This window comes from Puntigrus tetrazona, chromosome 1 (genome assembly GCF_018831695.1).
Source record: "Puntigrus tetrazona isolate hp1 chromosome 1, ASM1883169v1, whole genome shotgun sequence".
In the NCBI taxonomy this organism is placed as follows: domain Eukaryota; kingdom Metazoa; phylum Chordata; class Actinopteri; order Cypriniformes; family Cyprinidae; genus Puntigrus; species Puntigrus tetrazona.
Window position 1 is genome coordinate 13376162 of NC_056699.1, and position 13832 is coordinate 13389993.

Genomic DNA, 13832 nt, shown 5'->3' on the forward strand with positions numbered 1-13832 from the left:
CTATTTATGTTGTTTGGTTATGGGTTCGGTTCTTTGGGGATGATTTAGCGTTTCTTTTTTGTCTGGTTTATCTTTTTGATTTGATTTCTTTTGTTGAATGTAAAGTGTTGTTGATTTCCCTCTTAATTTATAACGGGCCCATCTTTCTCTTTATAAGCTGTCGTGGTGTCCATTTTGGTGGCTTTTTGTTTGTTTGTTGTTGTTGGTCTGTCTCTGTCTGCCTGGTTTGTTTTTGTAAAGGTACTTTTTTGAGTTTAATTAAAGTTCTTTCTTTTTCTGGTGACTGCTGGTGTTTCTCGTCTTTGACTTCTCGGTCCCTCACATTCAATAATAGCTTTTCTGCTGCCATCTAGTGGTCAGTTGTGAACCCTAACAAGCATTTAACGTGACTGAAGGAGTACTTCGATTAGCATGAGCAACTTTTTCACTTAATGACCAGGAGTGCAATGTTAACATAATCACGAAACATATTTTCACCTGCAGAGTGAATGAGCAGTGGAAGGTTTTTTTTTCTGCGGGTCAGTCTGTAGAAGTCCAGATAACCTCTCCGTCTCACTGTGCCAGATAGGTTATCTGGACTTCTACAGACTGACAAATCTATCATATATAAAAACCATCACCCAGAGTGCAACTTTTCCCAGTAGGATCGCAGTCTTGGAGTCGATGCCCTGCAGTGCACTCAGTAGTGTGCTCATCAGATATCCAGCAAAATACTGTGATTACAATGCACAAAACCACATAAACTACCTGCAAACCAGAAACCGAGTAATCACACAAAAAGAACACTAGTGTACTTGTGTAATGGGTGTGTGCTAGTGTTCATGCACAAACGTTTTTCAATATTAAAAAATGCTCATGTACTTTTCCTTTAAGTACAATGCCAACTGTCTACAGCTTTACTCGCATGTAAAAATGAGATGACACTCACTGCCCAATGAGTGGGTAATTTCTGAAACTCTCTCTTTATCACGGACTCGAGTGCATCTTGCCATCTTCCAGTATTTCACTTTTTTCAGTTCCAAAAAGGTACATTAATTACAATCTTTAATTTTCCACATAGGTGTGATCTGTGTGTGGATTTTGTCCCATTCTTTGAAAAAGAACTTAAAAAAAAAAAAAAATCTCCAGTCCTTTGTTCTTGATAATTTAAAAATAACATTTGTACCAAGCGGACAGACCTGATCTATAACTCTTGTCTGATAAATTTTGATCTTTAGAAATAATAATGCGCAGCAGATTCTGTTAAAGGAATAGTTCACCCAAAAAGTAAATCGCACCATATTTCAGGGGTTTTTCTTTAATGTATCCTGGCTCTTCCTCATAACCTATGAGTCTTCAGGGGTTATCACATGAAATCGATCAGCTTTAGAGGACATGCGATAACCCCCAGAAAGTGACATAGGAGCAAGTATTTTTTTAACTCACACCATCGTCCATAACCTTTTTCTTTATTGTGGAAATTATGATTGCAAATTTCAGTGAAATTCCATTTTATTTTATTTCCTGTCACAAAAAGGACTGCATCTTATACTATTTAGGTAAAGTTGCATTTTTAAATAAATTATAATGATTTTTCTAAAATAAACGTCAATGAATCTCATCTCAATATATTGATATTTAGGCCTATACTCTTTTTTAATTCAGACTTTACATTTAAACTTCAACATTTCTGAGATGCATTTCACCTTTTGGAGCAGCCAAAAGTAAGAGACAAAGAGAGATATTATTTTTATATGTACATTTTATTAAATAAAAACATTTTTTAAACATCATCATCCATTTAAATGAAATGCTTTTGTACAATTATAATAGCAATAAACTAGGAGATTATTTCACAAATACTAGCTTAAACCTTCTTAATGAAATTATACAGTGTACTTCAAATGCATACATTTCAATAAATCATTTACCTTTAAAACACATGTTATATTAAGAGCTAAATACTGCTAGAAACTTGGCACCCTGCTTTGGCCATATGACTAAGTATGTGCTACTTCAGGTCACAGTCTGCTAGACGAAGGCTACTGATCCTGATGTGGAGGGCTTGAGGTGGCCACTGTCTTCACAATGAACCCAGTAGTTGGAATCAGTTCACACAAATCCAAAGCTTCCTGATACATACACACATACATACGTAAGTACACGCATAAACAACAACAACCAATGTTATAATAAAATAGTAGTAAAATAAAATACTAATAAAATGCTTTTTGTTTGTTTGTTTCTGAAGGGTACAGTAATCGTGGTAGCAGACTTACCATCAGTCAGCTGGAAACCAAAGGGCTCTGCAACAAAGTGTGGTTTGGGATCAGCTGGCTCTGGATTCGCTCCGAGTTCTCTTGTAGAGGCACAAATGGCTCAACTCTGGTCCCGCGGCAGCAGCAGAAGGAGGAGCCACTTTAAGGGCTTCCGTGCTTTCTTAAAGACTGAAGAAATCCCTTTCTTCATCCTTTTCCTCAAACCGGGTGTTTTTCTAAAAATCATTCAAAAGACTGAATCATTTGCATATGCCAGTGCACTGTGCTGGTATTTACTATCTACACAAATGTCCCAGGTTTTACTGTACTTTCGTTCTTACCTGTGCTGTTCTCCACAGAGGCGCCTCTCCGTCACTCGGCTCCTTCAGGCTCATGGAAGACTCTGTTGCGTCGTGTGTTCTCACGATCAGAACATGCGCACTCTTCTCTAGCAGGGCCACTCTGCCGAGACCAACCGTTCCTCACTGCTAATGCTTAACAGGTCCAGGCTATTGTCACGTCCCTCCTTCAAAGGGGTTGTTGGCACTGTCAAAGCTCCATTCACCCAGCCTAGGATCCGCAAGACGTGCTGAATCTGCACCGTCTAGATCTGTGTCATTAGACGGAGCGTGAGCGGCTCTGTCAGTGTTTCACAACTGAGCGAAGGGCGCTTCATAGCATTCCATGTCCTCTTGAAGAATGAACAGATCCTGTTCTTCACTTTCTTCCTTAGACTGACATGGTTTTCTAAAACGAAAACGAAGAAGCATTCACTTGGACTTTACATTTAATAAATATGTCCGTGAGTATTACATTCATTGGTCTAAAATTGCTTCTATGCAAAATATACAACCATGTAAAGGAATCTTAAATATGAGACAGAGACTTGGGAACTTTATACTCTATAGTGCTTCTAGATACTTCTTATACTGTAGTGCAGGTCCACATTTCAGTGTTACCTGTACTGCTGTCCACAGAGTCTGCAGGTGACACTCCTATAGATGTAGACTCGACAGAAGACACTTCTTGGTCACTATAGAAATCCATGCTTTCTGAAGGCCCTGCTGCTTCTAGAGCCTTGTAGGATGTATGGAGGGGATGTTCTGGACATCGGAGGACTGCGGACGATTTGGCTGCTGACGCTCAGCAATCCCAAACTATCATTGCATCCTCTGTCCTGCATGAACATGCGGCTGCAGCTCATTTTTATACAATGCATGATGTCAAAGCATGCCTCTTGATCGATTCAAAGCTGACCACGCGCTCGCCTCAGTTTCATCTTCAGATGTGGCACTGCTAAGACTAGACTCCTCTGTGTAATCATCAATGGATCCTAGATTAGACACATCCAGCCTGTTGAGAAGTTCCAACTCAGCGGAGAATGTGTCGCTTCTGGACCTGTGAGGGTCGTCAGGGACATTTTCACTGTCGGATGATGTAAATGACATGATGTCGGTAGAACAGTCAAAAACACAATCTCTGTAGATCGTGAAAAGACTTTGAATAGCTACTTATTGTAGATTACAGTCCAATGTAAGTCGCTTTGAGATAACGCATCAACCAAACGCATAAACAAATGCAAACTTTCTCTCGTTGTCTAGCACCGAAGCGCTGTGACGTATTGGAATGTCGGTGGAAACAAGCTGAAATTCAAATAATGCGAGTTTTAAAACAGCGCTTTATTACGCCCTTTAAATAAAGATACATTTCAATAGACTTTCGCATTTTATTTTCATACATGAGTGTGTCTTTGTAACGCCCTGGAAAAAGCAGGGGAAAATAACCCCGATGCTTCTCGTTGAAAACTTTTACTCGTACGAGTAACTCTCGCGATGTCACAACACTTCCTCAGCAGGCTCTGAGTCGCGTGAAGAAGTTCTCGCGATACTCCCCCGCAAAGGTATATTACCACACCCAATCAATTGCTCCCAGAAGAATGGATGCTTTCACTTGGCAATCGCTGCCCAATCAAACCGGCACCTACACTATTATTTCCCCGACGCTCTCACACACACTCCGAAAGAGCCACCTGTGTTACATAAACTACTGAATGGAATGAAATATATATCAAACCAAACCAAATATATTTCCATTTGAACAGAACCGTTACCGTGGCAAACTTGGTCCATTTTAGACCCATACCATGTAAAATGAACAAGCCCCAAATACTATTTGATACTACACAGTAGATGGCGATAATGCTCTATTAAGAAAGCAATCTTCCAATCAGCTCAAAGTAGAAAGTTTTCTCAGCCGCTGGATGTCGCTGTACGAGCAGGTCTGCGTGTGAATATCAGCCGAAGAAAAGACAACAATGGCGGCGACCTGCTCGTGGAAGTTAGACAAAGAAACGGGGCAGGATGCGCTTATCGGTAAGTTTAGAATATCCAAAAACATGATAGATAGATAGATAGATAGATAGAGACGAAATACAAATTGTGGCCTTATTCGTTTATGGTAATGTATATTTCTTATACTTCATATATGTGTTTAACACACCCACGTGTGTAGAAAACACCAAGTAAAAATAAGTGGAATTCAATTGTAAATGTTACCACGTTATAAAATTATTATAATTATTTTTCTTGTATTCATAACAAAAGCATTGAAATGTACAGGCAGTGTACATTTCATGATCAATAACACACTGCCTGTGCAAAAAAAAAAAAAAAAAAAAAAAGTCACACACACACACACACACACACACACACTTATATTTCTTTGGACTGTCTTTAGCTTTGATTGTTCTGATAAGCTTCTGCAATGTCGTAACATTTATTCCCATCCAGAGTTGCATACATTTTTCGCCAAGATTATATATTGATGACGGGAGAGTTGAACTGTTCACATAGTCTTCTAGAGTACATCCCAAAGATTCTCATCGGAGTTGAAGTATGGACTCTGCGGTGGCCAATCCATGTGTGAAAAATCACATCTAATGCTCTCTGAACCTTTCTTTTTTTACAATTTGAAAAGGAAAAGTTGCTGATTTTATTAATTGTATTTAGTTGTCTATTTTATGTTGTTTGGTTATGGGTTCGGTTCTTTGGGGATGATTTAGCGTTTCTTTTTGTCTGGTTTATCTTTTTGATTTGATTTCTTTTGTTGAATGTAAAGTGTTGTTGATTTCCCTCTTAATTTATAACGGGCCCATCTTTCTCTTTATAAGCTGTCGTGGTGTCCATTTTGGTGGCTTTTTTGTTTGTTTGTTGTTGTTGGTCTGTCTCTGTCTGCCTGGTTTGTTTTTGTAAAGGTACTTTTTTGAGTTTAATTAAAGTTCTTTCTTTTTCTCTGCACACCTCTAGTCTGACTGCTAGCGACTGGTGTTTCTCGTTCTTTGACGATCTTCCCGTACATATCCGAATGCTGGATCTCTGTCAATCTTTAGAAACTCTCACATCTTTCAGCAATTGACCTCATCATAAAAAAAAAAAAAAAAAAAAAAAAAAAAAAAAAAAAAAAAAAAAAAAAAAATACTCTCACTGTCTCTGTGTCTTATCCCCTTGTTTATTCCTTCCCTTCTGGCATGTACTAATTTCCCTGTGACTGGGTGTTATAAGCACTTACACTGTCTGTTTGTCTCTCTAAAAATGAATTGTTGTACTCTCAATTGTAAGTTCTTTCTTTTTCTAAATGTAAATGTGACTGCTGGTGTTTCTCGTCTTTGACTTCTCGGGCCCTCACATTCAATAATAGCTTTTCTGCTGCCATCTAGTGGTCAGTTGTGAACCCTAACAAGCATTTAACGTGACTGAAGGAGTACTTCGATTAGCATGAGCAACTTTTTCACTTAATGACCAGGAGTGCAATGTTAACATAATCACGAAACATATTTTCACCTGCAGAGTGAATGAGCAGTGGAAGGTTTTTTTTCTCTGCGGGTCAGTCTGTAGAAGTCCAGATAACCTCTCCGTCTCACTGTGCCAGATAGGTTATCTGGACTTCTACAGACTGACAAATCTATCATATATAAAAACCATCACCCAGAGTGCAACTTTTCCCAGTAGGATCGCAGTCTTGGAGTCGATGCCCTGCAGTGCACTCAGTAGTGTGCTCATCAGATATCCAGCAAAATACTGTGATTACAATGCACAAAACCACATAAACTACCTGCAAACCAGAAACCGAGTAATCACACAAAAAGAACACTAGTGTACTTGTGTAATGGGTGTGTGCTAGTGTTCATGCACAAACGTTTTTCAATATTAAAAAATGCTCATGTACTTTTCCTTTAAGTACAATGCCAACTGTCTACAGCTTTACTCGCATGTAAAAATGAGATGACACTCACTGCCCAATGAGTGGGTAATTTCTGAAACTCTCTCTTTATCACGGACTCGAGTGCATCTTGCCATCTTCCAGTATTTCACTTTTTCAGTTCCAAAAGGTACATTAATTACAATCTTTAATTTTCCACATAGGTGTGATCTGTGTGTGGATTTTGTCCCATTCTTTGAAAAAGAACTTAAAAAAAAAAAAATCTCCAGTCCTTTGTTCTTGATAATTTAAAAATAACATTTGTACCAAGCGGACAGACCTGATCTATAACTCTTGTCTGATAAATTTTGATCTTTAGAAATAATAATGCGCAGCAGATTCTGTTAAAGGAATAGTTCACCCAAAAAGTAAATACGCACCATATTTCAGGGGTTTTTTCTTTAATGTATCCTGGCTCTTCCTCCATAACCTATGAGTCTTCAGGGTTATCACATGAAATCGATCAGCTTTAGAGGACATGCGATAACCCCAGAAGTGACATAGGAGCAAGTATTTTTTTTAACTCACACCATCGTCCATAACCTTTTTCTTTATTGTGGAAATTATGATTGCAAATTTCAGTGAAATTCCATTTTATTTTATTTCCTGTCACAAAAAGGACTGCATCTTATACTATTTAGGTAAAGTTGCATTTTTAAATAAATTATAATGATTTTTCTAAAATAAACGTCAATGAATCTCATCTCAATATATTGATATTTAGGCCTATACTCTTTTTTAATTCAGACTTTACATTTAAACTTCAACATTTCTGAGATGCATTTCACCTTTTGGAGCAGCCAAAAGTAAGAGACAAAGAGAGATATTATTTTTATATGTACATTTTATTAAATAAAAACATTTTAAACATCATCATCCATTTAAATGAAATGCTTTTGTACAATTATAATAGCAATAAACTAGGAGATTATTTCACAAATACTAGCTTAAACCTTCTTAATGAAATTATACAGTGTACTTCAAATGCATACATTTCAATAAATCATTTACCTTTAAAACACATGTTATATTAAGAGCTAAATACTGCTAGAAACTTGGCACCCTGCTTTGGCCATATGACTAAGTATGTGCTACTTCAGGTCACAGGTCTGCTAGACGAAGGCTACTGATCCTGATGTGGAGGGCTTGAGGTGGCCACTGTCTTCACAATGAACCCAGTAGTTGGAATCAGTTCACACAAATCCAAAGCTTCCTGATACATACACACATACATACGTAAATACACACGCAAACAACAACAACAACCAATGTTATAATAAAATAGTAGTAAAATAAAATACTAATAAAATGCTTTTTGTTTGTTTGTTTCTGAAGGGTACAGTAATCGTGGTAGCAGACTTACCATCAGTCAGCTGGAAACCAAAGGGCTCTGCAACAAAGTGTGGTTTGGGATCAGCTGGCTCTGGATTCGGCTCCGAGTTCTCTTGTAGAGGCACAAATGGCTCAACTCTGGTCCCGCGGCAGCAGCAGAAGGAGGGCCACTTTAAGGGCTTCCGTGCTTTCTTAAAGACTGAAGAAATCCCTTTCTTCATCCTTTTCCTCAAACCGGGTGTTTTTCTAAAAATCATTCAAAAGACTGAATCATTTGCATATGCCAGTGCACTGTGCTGGTATTTACTATCTACACAAATGTCCCAGGTTTTACTGTACTTTCGTTCTTACCTGTGCTGTTCTCCACAGAAGGCGCCTCTCCGTCACTCGGCTCCTTCAGGCTCATGGAAGACTCTGTTGCGTACGTGTTCTCACGATCAGAACATGCGCACTCTTCTCTAGCAGGGCCACTCTGCCGAGACCAACTTCGTTCCTCACTGCTAATGCTTAACAGGTCCAGGCTATTGTCACGTCCTCCTTCAAAGGGGTTGTTGGCACTGTCAAAGCTCCATTCACCCAGCCTAGGATCCGCAAGACGTGCTGAATCTGCACCGTCTAGATCTGTGTCATTAGACGGAGGCGTGAACGCGGCTCTGTCAGTGTTTCACAACTGAGCGAAGGGCGCTTCATAGCATTCCATGTCCTCTTGAAGAATGAACAGATCCTGTTCTTCACTTTCTTCCTTAGACTGACATGGTTTTCTAAAACGAAAACGAAGAAGCATTCACTTGGACTTTACATTTAATAAATATGTCCCGTGAGTATTACATTCATTGGTCTAAAATTGCTTCTATGCAAAATATACAACCATGTAAAGGAATCTTAAATATGAGACAGAGACTTGGGAACTTTATACTCTATAGTGCTTCTAGATACTTCTTATACTGTAGTGCAGGTCCACATTTCAGTGTTACCTGTACTGCTGTCCACAGAGTCTGCAGGTGACACTCCTATAGATGTAGACTCGACAGAAGACACTTCTTGGTCACTATAGAAATCCATGCTTTCTGAAGGCCCTGCTGCTTCTAGAGCCTTGTAGGATGTATGGAGGGATGTTCTGGACATCGGAGGACTGCGGGACGATTTGGCTGCTGACGCTCAGCAATCCCAAACTATCATTGCATCCTCTGTCCTGCATGAACATGCGGCTGCAGCTCATTTTTATACAATGCATGATGTCAAAGCATGCCTCTTGAGTCCGATTCAAAGCTGACCACGCTCGCCTCAGTTTCATCTTCAGATGTGGCACTGCTAAGACTAGACTCCTCTGTGTAATCATCAATGGATCCTAGATTAGACACATCCAGCCTGTTGAGAAGTTCCAACTCAGCGGAGAATGTGTCGCTTCTGGACCTGTGAGGGTCGTCAGGGACATTTTCACTGTCGGATGATGTAAATGACATGATGTCCGTAGAACAGTCAAAAACACAATCTCTGTAGATCGTGAAAAGACTTTGAATAGCTACTTATTGTAGATTACAGTCCAATGTAAGTCGCTTTGAGATAACGCATCAACCAAACGCATAAACAAATGCAAACTTTCTCTCGTTGTCTAGCACCGAAGCGCTGTGACGTATTGGAATGTCGGTGAAACAAGCTGAAATTCAAATAATGCGAGTTTTAAAACAGCGCTTTATTACGCCCTTTAAATAAAGATACATTTCAATAGACTTTCGCATTTTATTTTCATACATGAGTGTGTCTTTGTAACGCCCTGGAAAAAGCAGGGGAAAATAACCCCGATGCTTCTCGTTGAAAACTTTTACTCGTACGAGTAACTCTCGCGATGTCACAACACTTCCTCAGCAGGCTCTGAGTCGCGTGAAGAAGTTCTCGCGATACTCCCCGCAAAGGTATATTACCACACCCAATCAATTGCTCCCAGAAGAATGGATGCTTTCACTTGGCAATCGCTGCCCAATCAAACCGGCACCTACACTATTATTTCCCCGACGCTCTCACACACACCCGAAAGAGCCACCTGTGTTACATAAACTACTGAATGGAATGAAATATATATCAAACCAAACCAAATATATTTCCATTTGAACAGAACCGTTACCGTGGCAAACTTGGTCCATTTTAGACCCATACCATGTAAAATGAACAAGCCCCCAAATACTATTTGATACTACACAGTAGATGGCGATAATGCTCTATTAAGAAAGCAATCTTCCAATCAGCTCAAAGTAGAAAGTTTTCTCAGCCGCTGGATGTCGCTGTACGAGCAGGTCTGCGTGTGAATATCAGCCGAAGAAAAAAAGACAACAATGGCGGCGACCTGCTCGTGGAAGTTAGACAAAGAAACGGGGCAGGATGCGCTTATCGGTAAGTTTAGAATATCCAAAAACATAGATAGATAGATAGATAGATAGACGAAATACAAATTGTGGCCTTATTCGTTTATGGTAATGTATATTTCTTATACTTCATATATGTGTTTAACACACCCACGTGTGTAGAAAACACCAAGTAAAAATAAGTGGAATTCAATTGTAAATGTTACCACGTTATAAAATTATTATAATTATTTTTCTTTTATTCATAACAAAAGCATTGAAATGTACAGGCAGTGTACATTTCATGATCAATGTACACTGCCTGTGCAGAAAAAAAAAAAAAAAAAAAGTCACACACACACACACACACACACACACACACACACACACTTATATTTCTTTGGACTGTCTTTAGCTTTGATTGTTCTGATAAGCTTCTGCAATGTCGTAACATTTATTCCCATCCAGAGTTGCATACATTTTTCGCCAAGATTATATATTGATGACGGGAGAGTTGAACTGTTCACATAGTCTTCTAGAGTACATCCCAAAGATTCTCATCGGAGTTGAAGTATGGACTCTGCGGTGGCCAATCCATGTGTGAAAAATCACATCTAATGCTCTCTGAACCTTTCTTTTTTTACAATTTGAAAAGGAAATGTTGCTGATTTTATTAATTATATTTAGTTGTCTATTTATGTTGTTTGGTTATGGGCTAGGTTCTTTGGGGATGATTTAGCGTTTCTTTTTTGTCTGGTTTATCTTTTTGATTTGATTTCTTTTGTTGAATGTAAAGTGTTGTTGATTTCCCTCTTAATTTGTAACGGGCCCATCTTTCTCTTTATAAGCTGTCGTGGTGTCCATTTTGGTGGCTTTTTTTGTTTGTTTGTTGTTGTTGGTCTGTCTCTGTCTGCCTGGTTTGTTTTTGTAAAGGTACTTTTTTTGAGTTTAATTAAAGTTCTTTCTTTTTTTCTGGTGACTGCTGGTGTTTCTCGTCTTTGACTTCTCGGGCCCTCACATTCAATAATAGCTTTTCTGCTGCCATCTAGTGGTCAGTTGTGAACCATAACAAGCATTTAACGTGACTGAAGGAGTACTTCGATTAGCATGAGCAACTTTTTCACTTAATGACCAGGAGTGCAATGTTAACATAATGCGAAACATATTTTCACCTGCAGAGTGAATGAGCAGTGGAAGGTTTTTTTATTCTGCGGGTCAGTCTGTAGAAGTCCAGATAACCTCTCCGTCTCACTGTGCCAGATAGGTTATCTGGACTTCTACAGACTGACAAATCTATCATATATAAAAACCATCACCCAGAGTGCAACTTTTCCCAGTAGGATCGCAGTCTTGGAGTCGATGCCCTGCAGTGCACTCAGTAGTGTGCTCATCAGATATCCAGCAAAATACTGTGATTACAATGCACAAAACCACATAAACTACCTGCAAACCAGAAACCGAGTAATCACACAAAAAGAACACTAGTGTACTTGTGTAATGGGTGTGTGCTAGTGTTCATGCACAAACGTTTTTCAATATTAAAAAATGCTCATGTACTTTTCCTTTAAGTACAATGCCAACTGTCTACAGCTTTACTCGCATGTAAAAATGAGATGACACTCACTGCCCAATGAGTGGGTAATTTCTGAAACTCTCTCTTTATCACGGACTCGAGTGCATCTTGCCATCTTCCAGTATTTCACTTTTTCAGTTCCAAAAGGTACATTAATTACAATCTTTAATTTTCCACAAAGGTGTGATCTGTGTGTGGATTTTGTCCCATTCTTTGAAAAAATCTCCAGTCCTTTGTTCTTGATAATTTAAAAATAACATTTGTACCAAGCGGACAGACCTGATCTATAACTCTTGTCTGATAAATTTTGATCTTTAGAAATAATAATGCGCAGCAGATTCTATTAAAGGAATAGTTCACCCAAAAAGTAAATACGCACCATATTTCAGGGTTTTTTTTCTTTAATGTATCCTGGCTCTTCCTCATAACCTATGAGTCTTCACATACATGCAATCAAAGCAAGGTCACATTCAGAAGGCTTCAAGTTATACACTAATTCTTGTTTCGTGTGCAGCTAAAGATGTTTCTTGAAGACGACCCAGATGGGACTCGAACCCACAATCCTCAGCTCCGAAAGCTGATGCCTTATCCATTAGGCCACTGGGCCCTTTAGGTCTCTTATCCCAAGTGCATTCACAGATAGCAAGATGTAAGCTAAACTGGAAAAGCTTTAAGAAAACGGCCAGTTCGAAGCTAATTATCTGTCGCATTCAGGTAAACATTTACCCTTTAAGCATCACAACGCTCTGTTCTTTGCTAAGTCCTGTGTACATTTGTTATGACTATTTTGCAACTATCAGCTTATCACTATAGATTTGTTTTGTGCACCCAACTGAAACTCAAAGAACAGCCTCAAAGATGACCAAGATGGGCTTCAAACCTACAGGTTTCATCTCTGAAGGCTTATCTGTCGGGACACTAGGATTTGGTGGCCCTTGCATTCACAGACAATTTGATGTCATCAAAGCAAAGTCACATTCAGAAGGCTTCAAGTTTTACACTAATTCTTGTTTCGTGTTCTGCAGCTAAAGATGTTTCTTGAAGACGACCCAGGTGGGACTTGAACCCACAATCCTCAGCTCCACTAAAGGCTGATGCCTTATCCATTAGGCCACTGGGCCACTGGGCCCTTTTTGCATTCTCTTTATGTAAGCTAAACTGCCAAAGCTTCAAGAAAACGCCATTTTGAATTGTCTATCGCATGCAAGTAAACTTTCATCCTTTAAGCATCACAACGCTTGGTTCTGTGCTTAGTCCTATGTATATTTGTAATGGCTATATTGTAATTTTGAATTAATCACTATAGATTTTTTCTGGTTCTGCCAACTTAAACTCAATGAACTGCCTCAAATATGACCCAGATGGGACTCGAACCCACAATTCTCAGCTCCGAAGGCTGATGCCTTATCCATTAGGCCACTGGGCCCTTTAGCTGTCTTATCCCAAGTGCATTCACAGATAGCAAGATGTAAGCTAAACTGGAAAAGCTTTAAGGAAACGGCCAGTTCGAAGCTAACTGTCTTTTTCAACCAGCTGAACTTAAGGCTGATGTTCTGCCAACTTAAACTCAAAGAACAGCCTCAAATATGACCCAGATGGGATTCGAGCCCACAATCCTCAGCTCCGAAGGCTGATGACTTATCCATTAGGTCACTGGGCGTTTAATTCTTTTATCCCAAGTGCATTCACAGATAGCAAGATGTAAGCAAAACTGGAAAAGCTGTTGTGCACCCAACCAAAACTCTAAGAACAGCCTCAAAATTGACCAAGATGAGCTTTAAACCTATAGGCCTCAGCACCGAAGACTTATCTGTCAGGCCACTGGGCTTTTGCTGGCCCTTGCATCCAAAGACAGTCTGATGCAATCAAAACTGGAAAAGATTTAAGGTAACATCCAAATTTACCTAATTTACTGGCTTTCCTATTCTTGTGGGGACATTTGATAAATACCAGGCACACACATATACATATATGTACACACACACACATACAAAAGATTATAAACTAATTTTAATAATTAAAACAATTCATTAACTGATGGACAGCAATTTTCTAAGAAGTTTTTAATATTGCTCTATTATTTATTTATTTATT

At 39.0% G+C, this 13832-nt stretch overlaps 1 long non-coding RNA gene and 2 other non-coding genes across 3 annotated transcripts; 1 reads left to right on the forward strand and 2 right to left on the reverse strand.

Annotated features, from left to right (window-relative positions):
• Positions 1-4406: 4406 nt before the first annotated feature.
• Positions 4407-8059, forward strand: LOC122351052. Its single transcript, XR_006251679.1, has 3 exons — positions 4407-4609; positions 7595-7730; positions 7830-8059. It is a non-coding gene; the product is annotated as an uncharacterized LOC122351052 (long non-coding RNA).
• A 4213-nt stretch (positions 8060-12272) lies between these two features.
• Positions 12273-12345, reverse strand: trnar-ucg. The gene has a single exon. It is a non-coding gene; the product is annotated as a tRNA-Arg (tRNA).
• Positions 12346-13091: 746 nt separating this feature from the next.
• trnar-ucg lies at positions 13092-13164 on the reverse strand. Its single transcript has one exon. It is a non-coding gene; the product is annotated as a tRNA-Arg (tRNA).
• Positions 13165-13832: the final 668 nt, after the last annotated feature.